The 20,063-nt window shown below is 40.9% G+C and overlaps 1 non-coding gene across 1 annotated transcript; it reads right to left on the bottom strand.

Annotated features, from left to right (window-relative positions):
- Positions 1-18,784: 18,784 nt before the first annotated feature.
- On the bottom strand, positions 18,785-18,891 carry LOC134389756 (U6 spliceosomal RNA). Its single transcript, XR_010024733.1, has one exon. It is a non-coding gene; the product is annotated as a U6 spliceosomal RNA (small nuclear RNA).
- Positions 18,892-20,063: the final 1,172 nt, after the last annotated feature.

Here is a 20,063-nt window from a genome sequence, read left to right on the forward strand (position 1 = left end):
GGACCCAAACCCTTGACCTTGGTTTTACAAAGCGGTACTTTAACCAACTGAGCTAACTGGCCAGCCCCTGTTTTTATTATTATTATTATTATTGATTGATTTTTTTTCTTTTTCTTTTTTAAAGATGACTGGTAAGGGAATCTTAACCCTTGACTTGGTGTTGTCAGCACCACGCTCTCCCAAGTGAGCCACGGGCTGGCCTTTTTATTTTAATTTCATTTTTGTTTATATTTTTTGGAGTATAGACTTTAAAACCAGTGTTTTAATCTGGGGTCCACAGATCCACTCCAAGAGAAAGACGGCTAGAATTTAGGGGATCCTTGAACTTAGATGAGGAAAAATAATTATTTTTAAAAAATCTTTATTTTCACTCCCCTCTTACTTAAGTTTAGCCTTTCCATCCATTATGACTGCAGGCATCATATTTCAGTAGTATTGGCAATCCCTCTGACTCTGGCACCTGTAAAAATCACAGTTATTTGTATATCATATTACAGTTCATGCAGATGTTACAAAATATTGTTTATAGTCATCACTACTTGGAAAATACAGGGGTTGTTAGACTCATTTTGAGACCTAGTTATTTAATTCATGAATAAAGGACACACAAAAATAAAAAAGGACATGTATTATTATGTCAAAAACTTGTCATATAATTTTAAAATATTTTCACAATTGTATATAATTGGTTTCCATGGTAATTCTATATATATTATTTTATTCATTCAAAAAACTTTATCCACCAGACTGACAAAGGCATCCATGGTTTGAAAAAGTTAAGAATCCTTGCTCTAAAGTAAAGGAGAGAAAGGGAGACTTATACAGCAGAGGTAGGAATGTAGTGTCTGGGGAACTTAGCTTTTTAGAACACAGGAGACGCTTCCATGTTGAGATACTGAAGGGACAGATAGGGGATTTTGAAATCCAAGGACCCTGAGGAGGCTGGAGCTGTTGGGATGCAGGGTTCAGGTGGAGGGATTAACTACAGGAAGGAAAACTTTCCCACAATAAAAGGGAGGGAAGGATGAGTGTAGATAAAAATAAATGTTTCAGTGGGGTGAGGGGAGGGGGGCAGGAAGTTGAGGGGGCTTCTGCCTGATGGCTTCTATTTTCACTGTCAGGTAGGAGTTACATTATCTGTCTAGAGTGACAATGAGAGGGGAGGTAGATAAAGGTAAGAAACAGAAGAGAGGGCTGACAAGGACAGCCCAGGGGCTGGAGAGGGGTTGGGGAGGTTAGAGGCCACCTGGTAGTCATGGCAACTGCTTGGGACTGCACTGCTGGGCTGCCCAAGTGTAGGAGTAAGAAGGCAGAAAGTCAGCTACAACCAGGGCCGGGTTTTTACCAGCAGGATGAAGTGAAGATCAGGGAAATAAAGGAGGGATGGGTCAGGATGTCCGGGCTGATCCATCCTTAGAGAAGAAGGCGAAGCCAGGAAAGTGCTGATAGCTTAGGAAAATGAAATTAACATTAGGAAGAACAGTGCAGCAAAGGGAATGAAAAAGTGGAGGTTCAGGAAGTAATGACTCAAGAATGAGCCAAGTTTAAGGTTAAAGAATAGATCGTGGGAGGGCAAGGGCTGCAGTCTGGCCAGAGTGTGGGTGTAAGGTACAGAAGAAGTAAAGGGTGTTGGAGGTGAGGAAGTCAAGGAACAGCCAGGCTAACCAGGACCATCCATATGCATATAAAAGCCAGCTGGAATGAAGGTGAGGCTTGGTGTGGAGAGGAAAGTCTCTGGAGAATGTGGAGGAGCGATTCAGAAATACACAGATCATCGGAATAGAAGAAAGGGATGAGGTTGGGTAGCATGTGCCTCAAAGAAGGGGGATTTTTTTCAAGGTAGAATAGTCATGGTTTAAAAGTAACAATAAGTAACTGATGAAAGGCTGGAGATTAAAAAAAATAACAAAAGTAGCAATAAGGAGATAAAGAATGTCTGCCCACCATGGGGTGGAAAGTGGGGAACGCATGCTCCTGCTGTGTAGCCAGGTCTTCAAACACCCACCAGCCTTTAGTGAAGAGGCTAGAGAGGATCATACAATTTTGGACTAGAGATGATCTAGTATAGTGGTTTCCAACCCAGGAAGATAGTCCCTTCCCATGCTCCACCTCAACCAGGAGAAATTTGCAAACCAGCAGAAGCCTTTTTGGTTTTATCACAATGATGGTGGTTGGCGATAGGGGCATTTGATACTGACAAATTGCTGGAGGTTTAAAAAAAGTTAAAAAAAAATATGCTAAATGCTCTGCTGTATACAGGACAGCCACATACAATGATGAACTGTCCTGCCCTAAATGCCTACATTTAGTGCATTTCCTGCATTTTACAGATGATGAAAGTGGGGTCCAGAGAGCTGAAATGTGTACTTAACTTTTGGGAGCTTCTGCAGTCTTGATGTTATATTAAGATCTTGTGTCTGTGTCTGAGGTCTCTATGGCAGACCATGCTGGTGGGGGAATCCAACCTGTTTTCCCTAGTTGCCTATTGTTGCCACAGTTCTAGCCAATGAAATGTAAGCAGAAGTCATGGAGTGGGACTCTTCGGTAAACTTTTTCGAAAGGGCAAGTGCAGCTGCATGCCCCTTCCCCGTTTGCTCTGCTTCTTTCTTTCTGCTTGGAACTTGGTTCCACAGCCGTCTTGTGCCCATGAGCACAAAAGCCACACATTAGTGATGTGGAACAGAAAGACAGCAAGATCACGTGTCCTTGCTGACTTCCTAAGAACTGCCCCAGCCGTGGACCGCTCATCTCTGGACTTAATGAGTGAGAAAAACAAACCACTACTTGTTAATTGGTTGTTCTTATGATTGCAGCTGAATGCATTCCTACTTGATAAAGTCATAGAGCCAGTTAGTAAGAGCTAAGGCTAAACCCAGGTTTTTGCTTTCACAATCTAACACGCTTTCCTTGACAGCAGTGATTCCCAGTGTGGTCCCCAGACAGGCAACATCAGCATCACCTGGGAGCTTGTTAGAAATGCAGAATTTCACACCCTACCCCAGACCTTCTAAATCAGGAACCTTAAGGATGGGGCCTGACAGGCTAGTTTAACAAGCCCTCCAAGTGATTCTCATGCAGCTGAAGTTTGAGAACCACGGTTCTATAGCCATGTTCTTCATGATATGGTTCCAGACCAATCGTAGCAATACATGGGGGCTTGTTAAAAATATAACATCTCAGGTCCCACCACAGATCTTCTGAATCAGAATCTGCATTTTTAGGAGATCCCTGGGTTATTTGTATGCACATTCAAGTTTAAGGAGCCCTGCTGTACATTATGCTGAATTGAGTCTTTTTATTTCTCTCATTGAAGTAAGAGCACAGAAAAGATACATAACTGACCAGGCTGAAATTACACATTCAGGATTCAGCTATGCATGTCACTCTATATAACAACATGTAAACATTTTAAAATTTAAAAGATAAAATTCACAATTGAACTTTCAAACTTTTAATTATGGACATTTAAATCTTTTCAAAGGGTTAGCTCAGTTGGTTAGAGCGTGGTGTTCTAACACCAAGGTCAAGGGTCTGGATCCCCGAACCAGTCAGCTGCAAAAAAATAAAATAAATTAAAAAGTAAACTTATTAAAAAGTGGCGAGAATAGTGTAAATATATAAATCTATGTACCTCATAATTGACTTTATGGTTGGTTTTTTTTTTCCCCCTGGAAGCTGGCTAGCACGGGGATCCAAGGCTGTTCTCTAACCAACGGAGCTAACCAGCCAGACCTCACAGCTGATTTTAAATGAAAAACTTATCTCCAGTATACATTTGAGAAGACTCTTTTGGGAATCACTTGAACGCTAAGGTAAATCTGTGCATGCCACCAGAGCCTCTGTTAATGAAATCACTCTGTATTTTTAAAATAAATGATGGTGTTTTGCTATCTTTATATCCATTGGAGAAAGAATAGGGGCACATTTAAAATTTTTGATTTTACATTTATTTTATTTTATTTTTTATTTTATTTTGTCGATATACATTGTAGCTGATTATTGCTCCCCAACACCAAAACCTCCCTCCCTTCTCCTTCCCCCCTCCCCCCAACAATGTCCTTTCTGTTTGCTTGTTGTATCAACTTCAAATAATTGTGGTTGTTATATCTTCTTCCCCCCCCCCCGCTTTGTGTGTGTGTGTGTGTATGTGTGTGTGTGAATTTATATATTAATTTTTAGCTCCCTCCAATAAGTGAGAACATGTGGTATTTCTCTTTCTGTGCCTGACTTGTTTCACTTAATATAATTCTCTCAAGGTCCATCCATGTTGTTGCAAATGGCAGTATTTCATTCGTTTTTATAGCTGAGTAGTATTCCATTGTGTAGATGTACCACATTTTCTGTATCCACTCATCTGATGATGGGCATTTGGGCTGGTTCCAACTCTTGGCTATTGTAAAGAGTGCTGCGATGAACATTGGGGAACAGGTATACCTTCGACTTGATGATTTCCATTCCTCTGGGTATATTCCCAACAGTGGGATGGCTGGGTCATATGGTAGATCTATTTGCAATTGTTTAAGGAACCTCCATACCATTTTCCATAGAGGCTGCACCATTTTGCAGTCCCACCAACAATGTATGAGAGTTCCTTTTTCTCCGCACCCTCGCCAACATTTATCGTTCATAGTCTTTTGGATTTTAGCCATCCTAACTGGGGTTAGATGGTATCTCAATGTGGTTTTGATTTGCATTTCCCGGATGCTGAGTGATGTTGAGCATTTTTTCATATGTCTGTTGGCCATTTGGATATCTTCCTTAGAGAAATGCCTACTTAGCTCTTTGGCCCATTTTTTAATTGGGTTGCTTGTTTTCTTCTTGTAAAGTTGTTTGAGTTCCTTATATATTCTGGATATTAATCCTTTGTCAGATATATATTTTGCAAATATTTTCTCCCACTCTGTTGGTTGTCTTTTAACTCTTTTAATTGTTTCTTTTGCTGTGCAGAAGCTTTTTAGTTTGATATAATCCCATTTGTTTATTTTTCCTTTGGTTGCCCGTGCTTTTGGGGTCGTATTCATGAAGTCTGTGCCCAGTCCTATTTCCTGAAGTGTTTCTCCTATGTTTTCTTTAAGAAGTTTTATTGTCTCAGGGTGTATATTTAAATCCTTAATCCATTTTGAGTTGATTTTAGTATACGGTGAGAGGTATGGATCTAGTTTCATTCTCCTGCATATCGATATCCAGTTATCCCAGCACCACTTGCTGAAGAGGCAGTCCCTTCCCCAGTGAATAGGCTTGGTGCCTTTGTCAAAGATCAGATGGCAGTAAGTGTGTGGGTTGATTTCTGGATTCTCTATTCTATTCCATTGGTCAGTGTGTCTGTTTTTATGCCAGTACCATACTGTTTTGGTTATTATAGCTTTGTAGTATAGCTTAAAGTCAGGTAGTGTTATGCCTCCAGCTTTATTTTTTTTGCTGAGCATTGCTTTGGCTATTCGTGGTCTTTTATTGTTCCATATAAATGTATGAATAGTTTTTTCCATTTCTGAGAAAAATGTCTTTGGAATTTTGATGGGGATTGCATTGAATTTGTATATCACTTTGGGTAGTATGGACATTTTCACTATGTTGATTCTTCCAATCCAAGAGCATGGAATATCTTTCCATCTTCTTGTATCCTCTCCAGTTTCTCTCAGCAGTGGTTTGTAGTTCTCATTATAGAGATTTTTCACATCCTTGGTTAACTCAATTCCTAAGTATTTTATTTTTTTGGTGGCTATTGTAAATGGGCAGGCTTTCTTGATTTCTCCTTCTGCATGTTCACTATTGGAGAAAAGAAATGCTACTGATTTTTGTGTATTGATTTTGTATCCTGCTACTGTGCTGAAATCATTTATCAATTCCAAGAGTTTTTTTTGTAGAGGTTTTAGGCTGTTCGATATATAGGATCATGTCATCTGCAAACAGGGACAGTTTGACTTCATCTTTTCCAATCTGGATGCCCTTTATTTCCTTCTCTTCTCTGATTGCTCTGGCTAGTACTTCCAACACTATGTTGAATAGGAGTGGTGAGAGTGGGCATCCTTGTCTAGTGCCTGTTCTTAAAGGAAAAGCTTTCAGCTTTTCCACATTCAGGATGATATTGGCAGTGGGTTTGTCATATATGGCTTTAATTATGTTGAGATACTTTCCCTCTATACCTAACTTATAGAGGGTCTTTGTCATGAATGAGTGCTGAACTTTATCAAATTCTTTTTCAGCATCTATAGAGATGATCATATGGTCCTTGTGTTTGAGTTTATTAATATGGTGTATCACATTTATTGATTTGCGTATGTTGAACCAACCTTGCATCCCTGGGATGAATCCCACTTGATCGTGATGAATAATATTTCGTATGTGTTGCTGTATTCTGTTTGCTAGTATTTTAGTGAGGATTTTTGCATCTATATTCATCAAGGATATCGGCCTGTAGTTTTCTTTTTTGGTTATATCTTTACCTGGTTTTGGTATCAGGATGATGTTTGCTTCATAGAATGAGTTTGGGAGATTTGCGTCCGTTTCAATCTTTTGGAATAGTTTGTAAAGAATCGGTGTCAATTCCTCTTTGAATGTTTGGTAAAATTCTGCTGTGAATCCATCTGGTCCTGGGCTTTTCTTTGTTGGGAGCCTTCTGATAACAGCTTCAATCTCCTTTATTGTTATTGGTCTGTTCAAATTTTCTACGTCTTCACGGTTCAGTTTTGGGAGCTTGTGTGTGTCCAGAAATTTATTCATTTCCTCCAGATTTTCAAATTTGTTGGCGTATAGTTGTTTATAGTAGTCTCGAATGATTCCTTGTATTTCAGATGAATCAGTTGTAATATCGCCTTTTTCATTTCTAATTTTTGTTATTTGAGTCTTCTCTCTTCTTTTTTTTGTTAGCCATGCTAATGGTTTGTCAATTTTATTTATCTTTTCAAAAAACCAACTTTTTGATTCGTTGATCTTTTGAATTGTTTTTTGGTTTTCAATTTCATTCAGTTCTGCTCTGATCTTAATGATTTCTTTCCGTCTGCTAACTTTAGGATTGGATTGTTCTTGTTTTTCTAGTTCTTTAAGGTGAAGTGTTAGGTTGTTCACTTGCCATCTTTCCATTCTTCTGAAGTGAGCATTTAATGCAATAAATTTTCCCCTCAATACTGATTTGCAGTATCCCACAGGTTTTGGTATGATGTATCATTGTTTTCATTAGTTTCTATAAACTTTTTGATTTCCTGCTTGATTTCTTCTTGGACCCATATGTCATTAAGTAGAATGCTGTTTAATTTCCATGTGTTTGTATAGTTTCCAGAATTTTGTTTGTTATTAATTTCTAGTTTTAATCCATTGTGGTCTGAGAAGATACATGGGATAATTCCAATTTTTTTGAATTTATTGAGACTTGATTTGTGACCTAATATGTGATCTATCCTGGAGAATGATCCGTGTGCTGAGAAGAATGAATATTCTGAGGTTGTTGGGTGGAATGTTCTTTAGATATCTGCCAATTCCAATTGGTCTAGAGTCTTGTTTAGATCTTGTGTTTCTCTACTGATTCTTTGCCTAGATGATCTGTCTAATATTGACAGTGGAGTGTTCAGGTCCCCTGCTATTATGGTATTAGTGTCTATTTCCTTCTTTAGATCTAATAGAGTTTGTTTTATAAATCTGGCTGCTCCAACATTGGGTGCGTACAAATTTATGATTGTTATGTCTTCTTGATGGATCAGTCCTTTTATCATTAAGTAGTGTCCCTCATTGTCTCTTTTTATGGTTTTTAGTTTAAAGTCTATTTTGTCAGATATAAGAATAGCCACTCCAGCTCGTTTTTTTTTTCTGTTTGCATGGTATATCTTTTTCCATCCTTTCACTCTTAGTCTGTGTGAATCTTTATGGGTGAGGTGGGTCCCTTGTAGGCAGCATATAGTTGGGTCCTGCTTTTTGATCCAGTCAGCCAGTCTGTGTCTTTTCATTGGGGAATTTAAGCCTTTAACATTAAGAGTTGTTATTGAAAGGTGTTGATTTATTCCTAGCATTTTATTGGTTGTTTGGTTGTCTTAGGTGTCTTTTGTTCCTTGCTTTCTGATTTACTGTTTGGTTTCCTTGTTTGTTGGTTCCTTAGGTTGTAGATAGTGTTTTTGTTAGCTTATTTTCTCTTCATCTATGCCATTTTTATTGTACTAGCGGGTTTAGATTTTTCTTAGGTTTTTATGGCAGTGGTAGTTATTTTTCAGGAACCAAACCCAGTACTCCCTTGAGGATTTCTTGTAAGGGTGGTCGTGTGGTAGTGAACTCCCGCAGTTTTTGTTTGTCTGAGAAATATACTATTTGCCCCTCATTTCGGAAGGATAGCCTTGCAGGGTAGAGTATTCTTGGCTGGCAATCTTTGTCTTTTAGTATTTTGAATATATCATCCCATTCCTTTCTAGCTTTTAGGGTTTGTGATGAAAAGTCTGATGTTAACCTGATTGGGGCTCCCTTATAGGTGATTTGATGCTTCTCTCTTGCAGCTTTTAAGATTCTCTCTTTGTCTCTGAGTTTTGCCAATTTGACTATGACATGTCTTGGAGAAGGCCTTTTTGGGTTGAATACGTTTGGAGATCGTTGAGCTTCCTGGATCTGAAGATCTGTGATTTTTCCTATACCTGGGAAGTTTTCTGCCACTATTTTGTTGAATATGTTTTCAATGGAATCTCCATTTTCCTCCCCTTCTGGAATACCCATGACTCGGATATTTGAGTGCTTGAGGTTGTCTGATATCTCTCTCAGATTTTCTTCCATGTCCTTGATTCTTTTTTCTTTCTTTTTGTCTGCTTGTCTTATTTCAAACAGCCCATCTTCAAGTTCAGAGGTTCTCTCTTCAACTTCGACAAGCCTGCTGGTTAAACTCTCCGTTGTGTTTTTTATTTCGCTGAATAACTTCTTCAGTTCAGCAAGTTCTGCTACATTTTTTTTCAGGACATTGATTTCCTTGTATATTTCCTCTTTCAGATCCTGTATACTTTTCCTCATTTCATCATGATGTCTAGCTGAGTTTTCTTGTATCTCATTCAGTTTCCTTAGAATTATCACTCGAAATTCCTTGTCAGTTATTTCAAGGGCTTCTTGTTCTATAGGATCTAGAGTATGAGATTTATTAACTTTTGGTGGTGTACTTTCTTGATTTTTTGTATTTCTGGTGTCTTTTTTTTTGGTGTTTATTCATTGTGGCAGGGGGTTTCACAGTCCAGCGGTTTGAGACTAATGACTAACTAGAATGTTGCTGTGGTTGCCAATTTGGTATGGCTCCCGCCGTGACTGCTCAGTTGGCCTCTAGTGTCTTGTGTGTGTGGTTGCCTCAGGTCTTGGGCTTCTCCGGGGATCCACCTTTCTGGTCAGCTTGGACTCTGCTGGGCTGGTGGATCATGTATCACAGGGTGTGTGATCTCTGTTGAGCTTTCACTTTCTGTACAGGACTTCTCCCCGTTCCGTGTGCTCTGGCCCAGGCTGTTAGATCGTGCAGTGGCGACCCCACCGGGTGTGTGGTTTCTGTCGAGTTTCCGCCTCCCTGGCCGCACGTCTCCCCCCTCTGTGCACACTGTGCTGGGCTGGGGTGTGTCTTCTGCACCCCTCATCTATCAGCTGGGCCTTCAAGACCCTGCTCAGCACCGCCTCACCCAGGAAGTCTACCAGGTTTCTGCTAGGCACAGACGACCGGTCTCTCTGGGTGCCTTTGTAGCACTGTGTAGATCTTTCTCGGGTCTTGTTCACCTTTTTATCCCCCCGGTATAAAACGAGTCTAGTGCCCGCCTGCAGCCTCCTCTCCGGCAGGTTCAAGCGGACCTGGGAACTCTCCTGCCACACTATTCCCAACCAGAAATTCGTTAGGCTTTTTTCCAAACTGGTGGTCGCAGAGATGGTATCTGCCTCCCAGTGACAGGAAGTTTACCGGGGCCGGAGTCCAGGGTGTGGTGGAGTGACAGTCGGCCCGCCGTGCTTCCTAGCCCTCCCAACACTGGTCGGGACGCCCCACACCCCCAGCCCCGCCAGAGAAGCGCAGAGGGAGTGGGAGAGGAGGCCGGCCCGCAGGGTCCGGAAAGCCCTGCGCCAGGCCAAGCAAATGGGCTCAGTGATGGCCGAGCAGGGCGGAGCTGCCCGCACCTGGGAAAATGGAGGCAGCAACGGGGCAGTGAGTGGCCTGGTGGTGCAGGCGGGAGCCGCGTGGGCATCCACCCCCCGAACAGAGCTGTGCCAGGGAATACTCACAGTGCTGTGCCAGGTCGGGCGCTCGCTCTGTCTCTGGTTTGTTGCCTTCCGTGTTCTCGGCGCTACCGCCTCGGGCTGTTCAGTCACGGCCCCGCTCGGGCGCTCCCAGGAATCTTCTTTAATGCTGGCCTGAAACCTCGAATTTTGAATAGGGCAGCTGGCCGCCTTCAGTGCGGCCCCAGCCTCCGGGATCCTGGCTGCATCCACAGCAGCCCTGGCGCCGTGTTCCCTGTTTCAAGACTCGCTTTTGCAGCTAAGAATCAGTTCTTTTCCTGCTCCACACGTCAAAGCTGTTGCCTGCAAATGAGGCAGCCTCTCCTGCCGGGGGCAAAGTGGCGTTGAGCCCCCACGACCGGCCAGCAGCAGCAGTACTCCCTTAAGAGATGGCCAGAGGAAGGTCCACAAGTTTCCCGGCTGCCTGAGGCCCAGTGGCCGCCTTTTCCACCTCACCTACTCCGCGCCAGCCGCCGCAGCCGCCGCCATCTTCAAACTCTTCTTCCGATTTTACAATTTTTTTTGTGTGTCCACTTGTTTATACTATTTATTGGAATTTATATATTTCATGATGGCATCTTCAGGATTCGGTGACTGTCTTTAGTTCATATTCACATTATTCTTAATTGCCATGTCCTTTTCACAGTTGTCAACAGCTACAGTTTCAGCCATAGAAAGTATGATCTTAGCCTTCATTACAGACTGCCTCAGAAACACGTTTTGCTAGGCATGCCTTCCTTAAAACGTATTTGTTTAACTTTTTTTTTTTTAAAGGGGATCTTAACACTTGACTTGGTGTTGTCAGCACCACGCTCTCCCAAGTGAGCCACAGGCCGGCCCTTGTTTAACTTTTTTAAATCTTGATATTCTTTAAATATACCTTACACAAAAGTAGCTTTTAGAAGGATAGGATGTTTTTGTCATTTCCATCATCTGTTATGTCCCTCTGTATAGAGATTCTGTCTAGTGGCCTTGTTACCACTGTGCATTATGATGTTGATTTATTGTGGTACGGTGGCAGCATGCTAGAGCTGGACAGGACATGGAGATCACTTATTAATTAGGCCTTCCCAGCCTTTCCCCCATAGTGTTCACATAGAAAATGAAGATGTACAATACCCCAAGGAAAGAGAAGGAAAGAGGCAGGTTGCTGCAGAGGGGCTGCCTGGAGGCTCCAGCCACAGAGCTGCAGGGTCCAACCCAACGCACCTATAGCCTGTTGTAGGTACACTAACCTATTTCACCTTTCCTTTCATGAATGAGGAAACTGAGGCTCTTTGCTTTTTCAAAAATTTATTTGCATCATCTACAAATAATAGTATTATTGTGCATGGTCTGTATTTTCCTTTTATTGTGAACATTGTATGTTTTTTCTCCTTCTTAGAGTAAACATGATTTCTGTTTAACTCATGATATATTTGTGTTGGTACTTTTGTCAGAGTTTTTATCGAAGATCCTGCTGTCCCAGTCATTTGTGCTTCTGTGCATTCACAGATAGTTTTTTCTGATGAAATTTAAAAGATTTTTCTAATATGGCAAGATATTATATTTCCTACATACTGTTATTTATTTTTGATGGCAGTTGGCCTGTACAGGGATCTGAACCTGTGACCTTGGTGTTGCAAGGCTGAGCTTTAACCAATTGAGTTAACTGGGCAGCCCTCTATATACTGTTTTAATGTTATTATATTTAATAAATTGATCTTTTTAAAAATCTGGAATTAAACTATTATTCCTTTATTTGTAAAGTTTCCATTGTTTTTATATGTATGTTGAAATTTTTAATCCATTTTGACTCTACTGATGTTTATTATTCTATAAATACATCTCTCCAGCTGTGCCAGCCTAGCTTATTTGGCTAATGAAAACTAGGAGATGGTTATTAAAAATTAACTTGACATGGTTTTAGTTTCATGTTCTCTCTCATTTTGGTTTGTTAAATCAACAACCCAAGGGCTGGCCCGTGGCTCACTTGGGAGAGCGTGGTGCTGACAACACCAAGTCAAGGGTTTAGATCCCCTTACCGGCCATCTTTATATAGGGAAAAAAAAAATCAACAACCCAAAGTTCTTTTCTTCTTTTTGAGGCTTAAGCATTAACACCCCAAAGTTCTAGAATAGTTATTTAGCAGTTTAATTGAAAATGGGAAAATCCATCAAGAGTTCAGATTCCTGTACTGGCCAGCTGTTAAAAAAAAAAAAGAAAAGAAAAAGAAGAAGTAAGAAACAAAATGGGATGATCCAGGCTTTTTAGCACATCTAGGACATTTTAAGTCCTTTTGGCACTTTTTAATGGTTTCTCTTTGTTCTGGATGTCTTGTTTTGTTAACCATAGCCTGCCTGCCCCTCTGTCTCCTTACCTGTTCAGCCTAAAACTTTGGCTATTGCCCCAAGGGCTCAGCAGGTCTCAGACAATCTCTTTGTGGAAGCTGTCTGGATGGGCCTATGACTTTTCTGAGGATTCCGTAGTGAGAACTGTCAGAATTTCTTCCCTTGCTTGCTTCAAGTCCATTTGTAAATGAGTGATAGAAGCAAGTCAGCTAGTGAGTTTTCCAGATGGACCAAGACCAAACAGGTTGGAGCAATCCTCCCTAGCTGAATCACCCTGTGCTCATAGAAAATAAACCAAGGAACCCTGGAAACAAACCTGTGTGCACTTCCTGACGTCCCTCTGCCATAGTTCCTCCATGGCTCAGGAATGGCACATGGCTCAGGGTGTTTTTCTGTTAATCACATGTTGAAGCAAAGTTGTTCTCAAACTGTTCTCACGTGTTGGAATCAAAGTGACTTTAATCCTGTCTTCCCTAATCTAGATAATCTAAATAATCCTATCTGTGTGACATGGTCCCTCCTCCATAGCCTATCTAGAAGCATTTGATAGTACAGAGAAAAGATTTATACTCTGGTAACCTTTGCTTTGTTAATGTGGAGATATCTTTTTAAAAAAATTTTTTGAAAGGAAGAAATAAAACTGTTTAATTTACAGGAGACATGATTGTACATGGAAAATCCCAAAGAATATACCAAAAAAAAAAAAAATGGCTACAGAACTAATAAGTGGGTTTAGCAAGGTTATGAGATTCAAGGTCCACATACATAATAAGTACATTGCATTTCTTGGTTGAAAATTTTGAAAAACTATTTTTAAAAACTTGTATATGTACATAACACAAAAGTTATCATTTTAACCATTTTAAAGTGTACAGTTCAGTGGCATTAAATACATTTCGATTGTGCAACCATTGAGAGGTCTTTTTTTTTTTATTGGCAGCTGGCCAGTACAGGGATCTGAACCCTTGACCTTGGTGTTATCAGCACTAGGCTCTCCCAAGTGAGCTGACCAGCTAGTCCTGAGATGTCTTTTTAACACTAAAATTTTTGATGATGACTAAACGTATATACATATATATATGATGAAGAATTGAAAATGGAATGGCGAAACCTAGTATTCTACCTGGACTTATACTTCAAGATAAAATAGAAATCTAAGCAGTGAGTTATGCATGTGATTGACTTCCCAACCAGTCTGGATGTGGCAGTATCAGATTCCTCACACTACCTTGGGAAGATAAGAAAAAACTAATAAATATTTTAATAGAGGAGGACACAGTTTATTCTTTGTAAAATAATAACCCCTACCAGGTTTTAAACATTACAGCATCAAAATATATTTATTGTAGTAAATATAGAAAATACAGATAAGCAGAAAAATAAAATAACAACTTGCAAAGATTGATATTGACCTTTCAGGAATTCATAACCCTGTTTCTTTCAGTACTTAAAGACTTAGATAGTGTTAGCTGGTGCTTGAGTTAATTGTAAGCCACAATCAGCAGACTGTGGTTTAATAGCATCTTAGGGTGACTATTGAGTTCCTGGCAATACAATCAATAAGGTTTTATTTCTGGTTTTATTTGAAAGAAAATCTTACGATGGATTCATTTTAGGTGTGTCTGAGTTTGGTCTTTTTCCTTCCTAAGTGATGTGTCTGCTACATCAGTTGGTTAACTATGTGTATGGCATAAGAATATGCTGTAATGTGTTTCTGCCCTTCGAATTGGAAGAGCCTTGATATTATCAAATGTTAGAATTGGATAATATAAAGTCTGATAATGAGAATCTGGCTTCTATTCAATTTGAAAGAGTGAGGTGCCTCGTTAGCGCAGTAGGTAGCGCGTCAGTCTCATAATTTGAAAGAGTGGTGTTGGTGACAAATGGTGAGCCGCCAGTGGTGAACTCCTTCTTAACTGCACCTGTGGAGGACCTGCGTTATGTACATTTCTCTGAAGCAGAATGTCAAATGGCCTCTGTGTCCTTCTGGAATGCGTTACAATCTTAGAGTAACAGACTTGTCTAGAAGTCCAATCCTTTATTTTTCAGACCCTAATGTCCCAGACACAGGTGCTCTCCTCCCAGTACCTTGTCTGACTTTCATTAGAGCCCTAATCACACAGTGACCTGATGAGTTATTTACATTAACACATAAACAATACAGTGAGAAATTCTTCAACTGGATCATATCTTGCATATCTCTGTTGTCTGCAGCACTTAGCACAGTACCTGGAACTTACTAGCTTCTCAATAAATCTTTGTTGAGTGAATGAATGAGGAAACTGAGGCTCAGGGACTGGAAATGACCTGCCCAAGATCACAGATCTAGTTAGTAACAACATTCTGAGAGGTAGGTTATGATAACTTTTAATTACATTGCATTGCTTGAAAACATAATCAGAGGCCAAAATTGCGCTGAATGTTGGAATAAAACATTGGTGACAGGTTACTCACAGAATTAGAAACTCAGATGACAGTCCACAGCATCAAAAATTGGCTCTGAGGTCTTACTTAAGAGTTTTGGGGCTAGCTAGTTAGCTCAGTTGGTTAGAGTGCAGCCTTATAACGTCACAGGTTCAGATCCCCGTACTGGCCAACTGCCAAAAAAAAAAAAAAAAAAAAGCAGCAGCTCTGGAAGAGTTTTAGTTTTTTGGTCCCCTAGAGTTTTGTTTTTCTTGCTAATGCTCTACCTGTAGGAATGGTGGGTTCATATTTGTGGTGAGAGGAAGCCACCTTGGTTGGCTCTCCCATGGTTGGGAAAGGCTAGAGTGGAAGAAATCCCTCTTCTGTGGAAAGGCAGGGAGATCTTTCCCTATATCCAGAGTCCATATGTCCTTGATTGTGTTCATGGTGAGTCTTTGTGAGAAATACACACTCATTTTTGACATAGGTTGGAGAAGCCTGGTGCATGTGATGAGCACCTCGCCTTGATTTTGGTTTATTTGTTGTTTTTTGTTTGTTTGTTTGTTTTCTTAAAGATGACCAGTAAGGGGATCTTAACCCTTGACTTGGTATTGTCAGCACCACACTCTCCCAATTGAGCTAACCAGCCATCCCCACATAGGGATCCGATCCTGTGGCCTTGGGGTTATCAGTACCACACTCTCTCAAGTGAGCCATGGGCTGGCCCTACTTAGCTTTGATTTTGGCACAAGCCTGTTTTTGTTTTGTTGAGGTAGAGAGGGTTAGAGTAGGGTGTCAGCTCATTGGTCACTATGGCCTTTGAGAAGGTCAAAGTGACCCAGGAAATGTAATCTGGTCAGTGGCTGGGTGGCAATTGTCACTGAGCTCAGCAGAGTCTTCCCTAAAGATGTGCTCCAGAAAATCTTCTCCAGAGAAGCCTCAAAATGCTGATGCTGGCTCTTCTGCTGACAGCTGGTGCGTGCGCGCGCACGTGTGTGTGTGTGTGTGTGTGTGTGTGTGTGTGTGTGTGTGTGTGTGTGTGTGTGTGTGTGTGAGAGAGAGAGAGAGAGAGACAGACAGACAGACAGACAGTCAAGAAAGGAAAAGCAGGCAACAGAGAAGGTGTGGCCTAGCAGACCTAGTGGAAGTCCTTTTCATCCACTGTTTCAAGTTGACAAAGTCACCTGGCTGGCCTGGATGGCCATAGGGGAAGGTGTATAAGGTCTGGGCTAGACCCGTAGGTGGGAGTTAGCAAGGGGAGGGACCTGTGTCACTGTCAGGGAGGAGTGGTTGCCTGGCTTCTTCATGATGAGCCCGCTGCCTGAGCTAGGTAGACAGGTGACAATAGAACCTGGCTGGTTGAGCAGCTTTTGTTCCTAAATCCTATGCAATATTTAGTGTGTATGGAGAACAAGTAGGGAAGAATTAAACTTGGGTTTTCAATCTTCTGACTGCCTGTCTGTTAAGAAGTATCTTCATTTCTTACCATCGGGAGTTGTTAGCATTGGGTTGGGATCCCAAGGACGGGCTTTATGAATCAAGAACATCTTGAAACAGTTTGCAAATTGATAGACTGGCAGGTTAGCTCAGTTGGTTAGAGCGTGGTGCTGATAATACCAAGGTCCAGGGTTCGATTTCTGTACCGGCAGCCACCGGAAAAAGAAAAAAAGGGAAACTATTTGTTAATTAATATCTGTATTCTTTTTCTGGGGAAAGGCCTATAGCAGATTTTCAGACAGATTCATTAATCGGCAAAGGTTAAGAAATATTGGTGTGGAGCAAAGCAGAAGGAACACATGCATTTACAGGGGCCTGTTGTTCACGTGGCAGGGATATAAATGAATGCACTATGGCAGTGTGGTAATACTCAATTTGTTAGCCCAGGGCCTACGGATCAACAGCTGCTACATCATCTGATAACAGTAGTTACCTGAGGCATGCACACACATATGGGTTGGAGGTAGTATTCAGGAACTTGCTGAGTGACCCAGTGACAACCACAGTGCATACAGACAAATAGCTGCTAGGAATAGAACGGTCACTGTGCGGAGGTCACTGAACATAGCTGCCAGAGTGGACAGAGTATCAGATTATTCTCAGTCCTGATTCAATTTACAGTTTGTGAGGGGGCCAGGTCACAAGGATTTCCAGGGACTACACTAGACTTCAGTTGAAGATTGTCCCCTGGCTCTGGGTAGGGAACCCTCTTGAGCTGTTTTGCTATGGTTGTGTCTTAGAAGCAGAAGTAGTAGTCTGGCCTTCTTGAGCCCCTTGACCCTATTCTGTTAATCTCTACATCACCTTTTTCATGAACCTTGCAGACCTGGTATTTTCTGATACCATCCCTGTGGCCAGTGCTCTTGTGATTCATTTCCATCCTTGGGGTCCAGGGTGTAGGTTGGTGATCCCTCAAGGATCTTCCTCTACTCCTCACCACCTGTTTCTGGTCATCTCTTGACCGTGGCTGTGCTCCTTTGTTATTGCAAAGTTGTCTTAGAGGAACACATCCAGTTGGCAACTCTGTTTTGTCCTGTGGGTGACCTTCCAGCTGTGCCAGTTCTGACCACCCCTGACTCGGCGGGTTGGGCCTTGGAACTGCCATATCTTCTGCTGATAATCTGTTTTGTGCAGCTGTCTACAGATCCAGTTCATGATTCATGACTATTTTTTGATCTTGTAGGAAATAAAATCCTCATAGTCACTAGTTTGTTTCCATTCAGGTGCTAATGGCACCTTGTATAATGTATCCATTAGGAAAACTTCCAAAGGATCAAATATCAGAAATTCAGCTACATCAAGCCATTTGGTTCTTAATACCATAAGCTACTCGGTGTAAGAATCTTGGAATATCTTTACTTATATCATACATAAAAGGAATTTTTAAAAAAATTTATTTCTGGTGGCAGAAATTACATCTCACCCCCCACTTTTCCAAGTCCTCTCTGAAAACCATCTAGTATTAAAGTCTCAATATCCCTGATCTGTAGGCAAATGTGGTGAACACATGAATTTGTACTGGCATACAGTATTATTTGATTACGTGGCAAGTTTTTTAATGGCGAGTAGAAGCTACAGCTTTGACATCACTCTTTCATCTGTTCAACAAATTTTGAACAGCTACAATGTGCAGGACTTGCAGTAAATATCAGAGAAACAGAGATAAAAGACACTGTCCCAGCTCATAAGAAATGCATAGGCCAGCAGGGAAGGCGGGGAAGTGAATCATCATTATTACAATATGGAGGGGGAATTGCCAGGAAAACAGTGAACAGAGTGCCAGTAGCCCTGAGGAAGGTTGCTGCCTCTTGCAGTGGAAAAGCAGTGGACTCTCATTGTTTTACCCTTTCATTTTTATCAGGAAAAAAAAAAAAAAAAAAAGATGTCCCATGTAGATAAGAAACTTAAAACATTTTCCAGATAACCAGGCTTATCTGTCTAGGTCCCATAACTCAAAACATTTAAAAATTCTTTTCTTTTCTTCTTTATTGAAGCATAAGTGATTGTACATATTTTGGGGGTACAACATTAACTACCATTACCTGTGTGCAACGTGTGATGATCAAGTCAATATTATTAGCATATTCGTTATTACAAATTGTAATTATTCTTTATGCCCCTTACCTGATGCCTCCTCAACCCTCCTCTCCCTCCCCCACTCCCACCTCTAGTAACCATAGATTTGTTCTTTCCTTCTGAAAGTTCAATGTATTAGTGTGCGGTCTCCTTCCTTCCTTCCTCCCTCCTTCCCCTCATTCCTTCCTTCTTTCCTTCCTTCCTTCCTTTTTCTTTTTTTCCTTTGAAAAAATGTGTATTCAGCTCCTTTGCCCATTTTTTAATTGGATTATTTGAAGAATATGGAACACTTCACGAATTTGCATGTCATCCTTGCACAGGGGCCATGCTAATCTTCTCTGTATCATTCCAATTTTAGTTCATGTGCTGCCAAACCTAGCACTAACAACTATTTTCAATGGAAATATTTGTAAAATATATTATTTATGTCTCCTTTCTTAAATGGATTATACTGAACAAAATTTAATCTTTCCTATCGACTCAAGGCATGTGCCATGAGCACCAACATTTCTATTTTGCTGCACTGCCCCAGACTCCTTTGAAGGTATGTTTGCCCCTAAGCCAAATGGCTGCTTATTGCTTTTGCTTTTCGTAATATCTCTCCTTATCAGGATGATAGCTCTGTTCCTAACTGATTTTACTTTAGAGTCCCTACTAGCCCTTCCTTTCTCCTTCAAATTTGTGTTGGTCTAGGAATTTACACACCTAAGCAGTTTAGAATTTTGTCCCAAGTAAGAGTAAGTAGACTGTGAATCAAAACTTGACAGGCTCACCTGTGAGTCATGTACATAACTGTACGTGAACTTGGCTCTCCAGAGTGCCCTTTCCTTTACTCTGGATAAATAAATGGATCTGTCTATTGCAGGCAAGCCCTCATGCAGAACTTGCTGAGTTCAGTGGAGGGGGATTCATAGTCCTCAGAGCCACTCATCTGCCCGGGGACAGTATTGCTCATGTGGAAATTCTTTCTGCTGGGGAGCTGTAATCTGCCCCAATGTAGTTCTCTCCAGTGGTCCTTGTTCTGCTCCTAGAGTGTCACAGAATTCGTCCCCCCACCTCTTGCAATTGACAGCCCATCAATATTTGGCAGTTATCGTGACTCCTCCTAAGTTTTCTCTTTCTAGGAAAGCTGAGAAACCTACCTCGACCACTGACTCTCTGTGTGACCCTGAGTCTCACTTTCCTCTCAGTGTCAGTTTCCTCTTTGTAAAAACTGGGATATAGCAGCGCCTGTCCGTACGGTGGTTGTGGAAATTAAATGAGCTCTACTGGTATATGCAGAGTGCTTAGAACAGTGCTTGATGTACAGGCAATGCTCAGCAATATTTTCAATATGGCTTTGTATTTTCAATATTGTTTTGTATACATATAGCACTTAAAATTAAACAACTTTGAGACATTTTATTTAATTTGAAAAACCACAAGAATAAAACATGATGACATGCAAAAATTATATACTTTCAGCAATCCCTCTCTAGCTTTTTAAGTATTTATCTATCCATCACTTTAATAGTTTTGTTAAAATTTTTCGTATCCGTTTATATTGTATATTAA

Source organism: Cynocephalus volans, chromosome 10 (assembly GCF_027409185.1).
Source record: "Cynocephalus volans isolate mCynVol1 chromosome 10, mCynVol1.pri, whole genome shotgun sequence".
Lineage (NCBI taxonomy): Eukaryota > Metazoa > Chordata > Mammalia > Dermoptera > Cynocephalidae > Cynocephalus > Cynocephalus volans.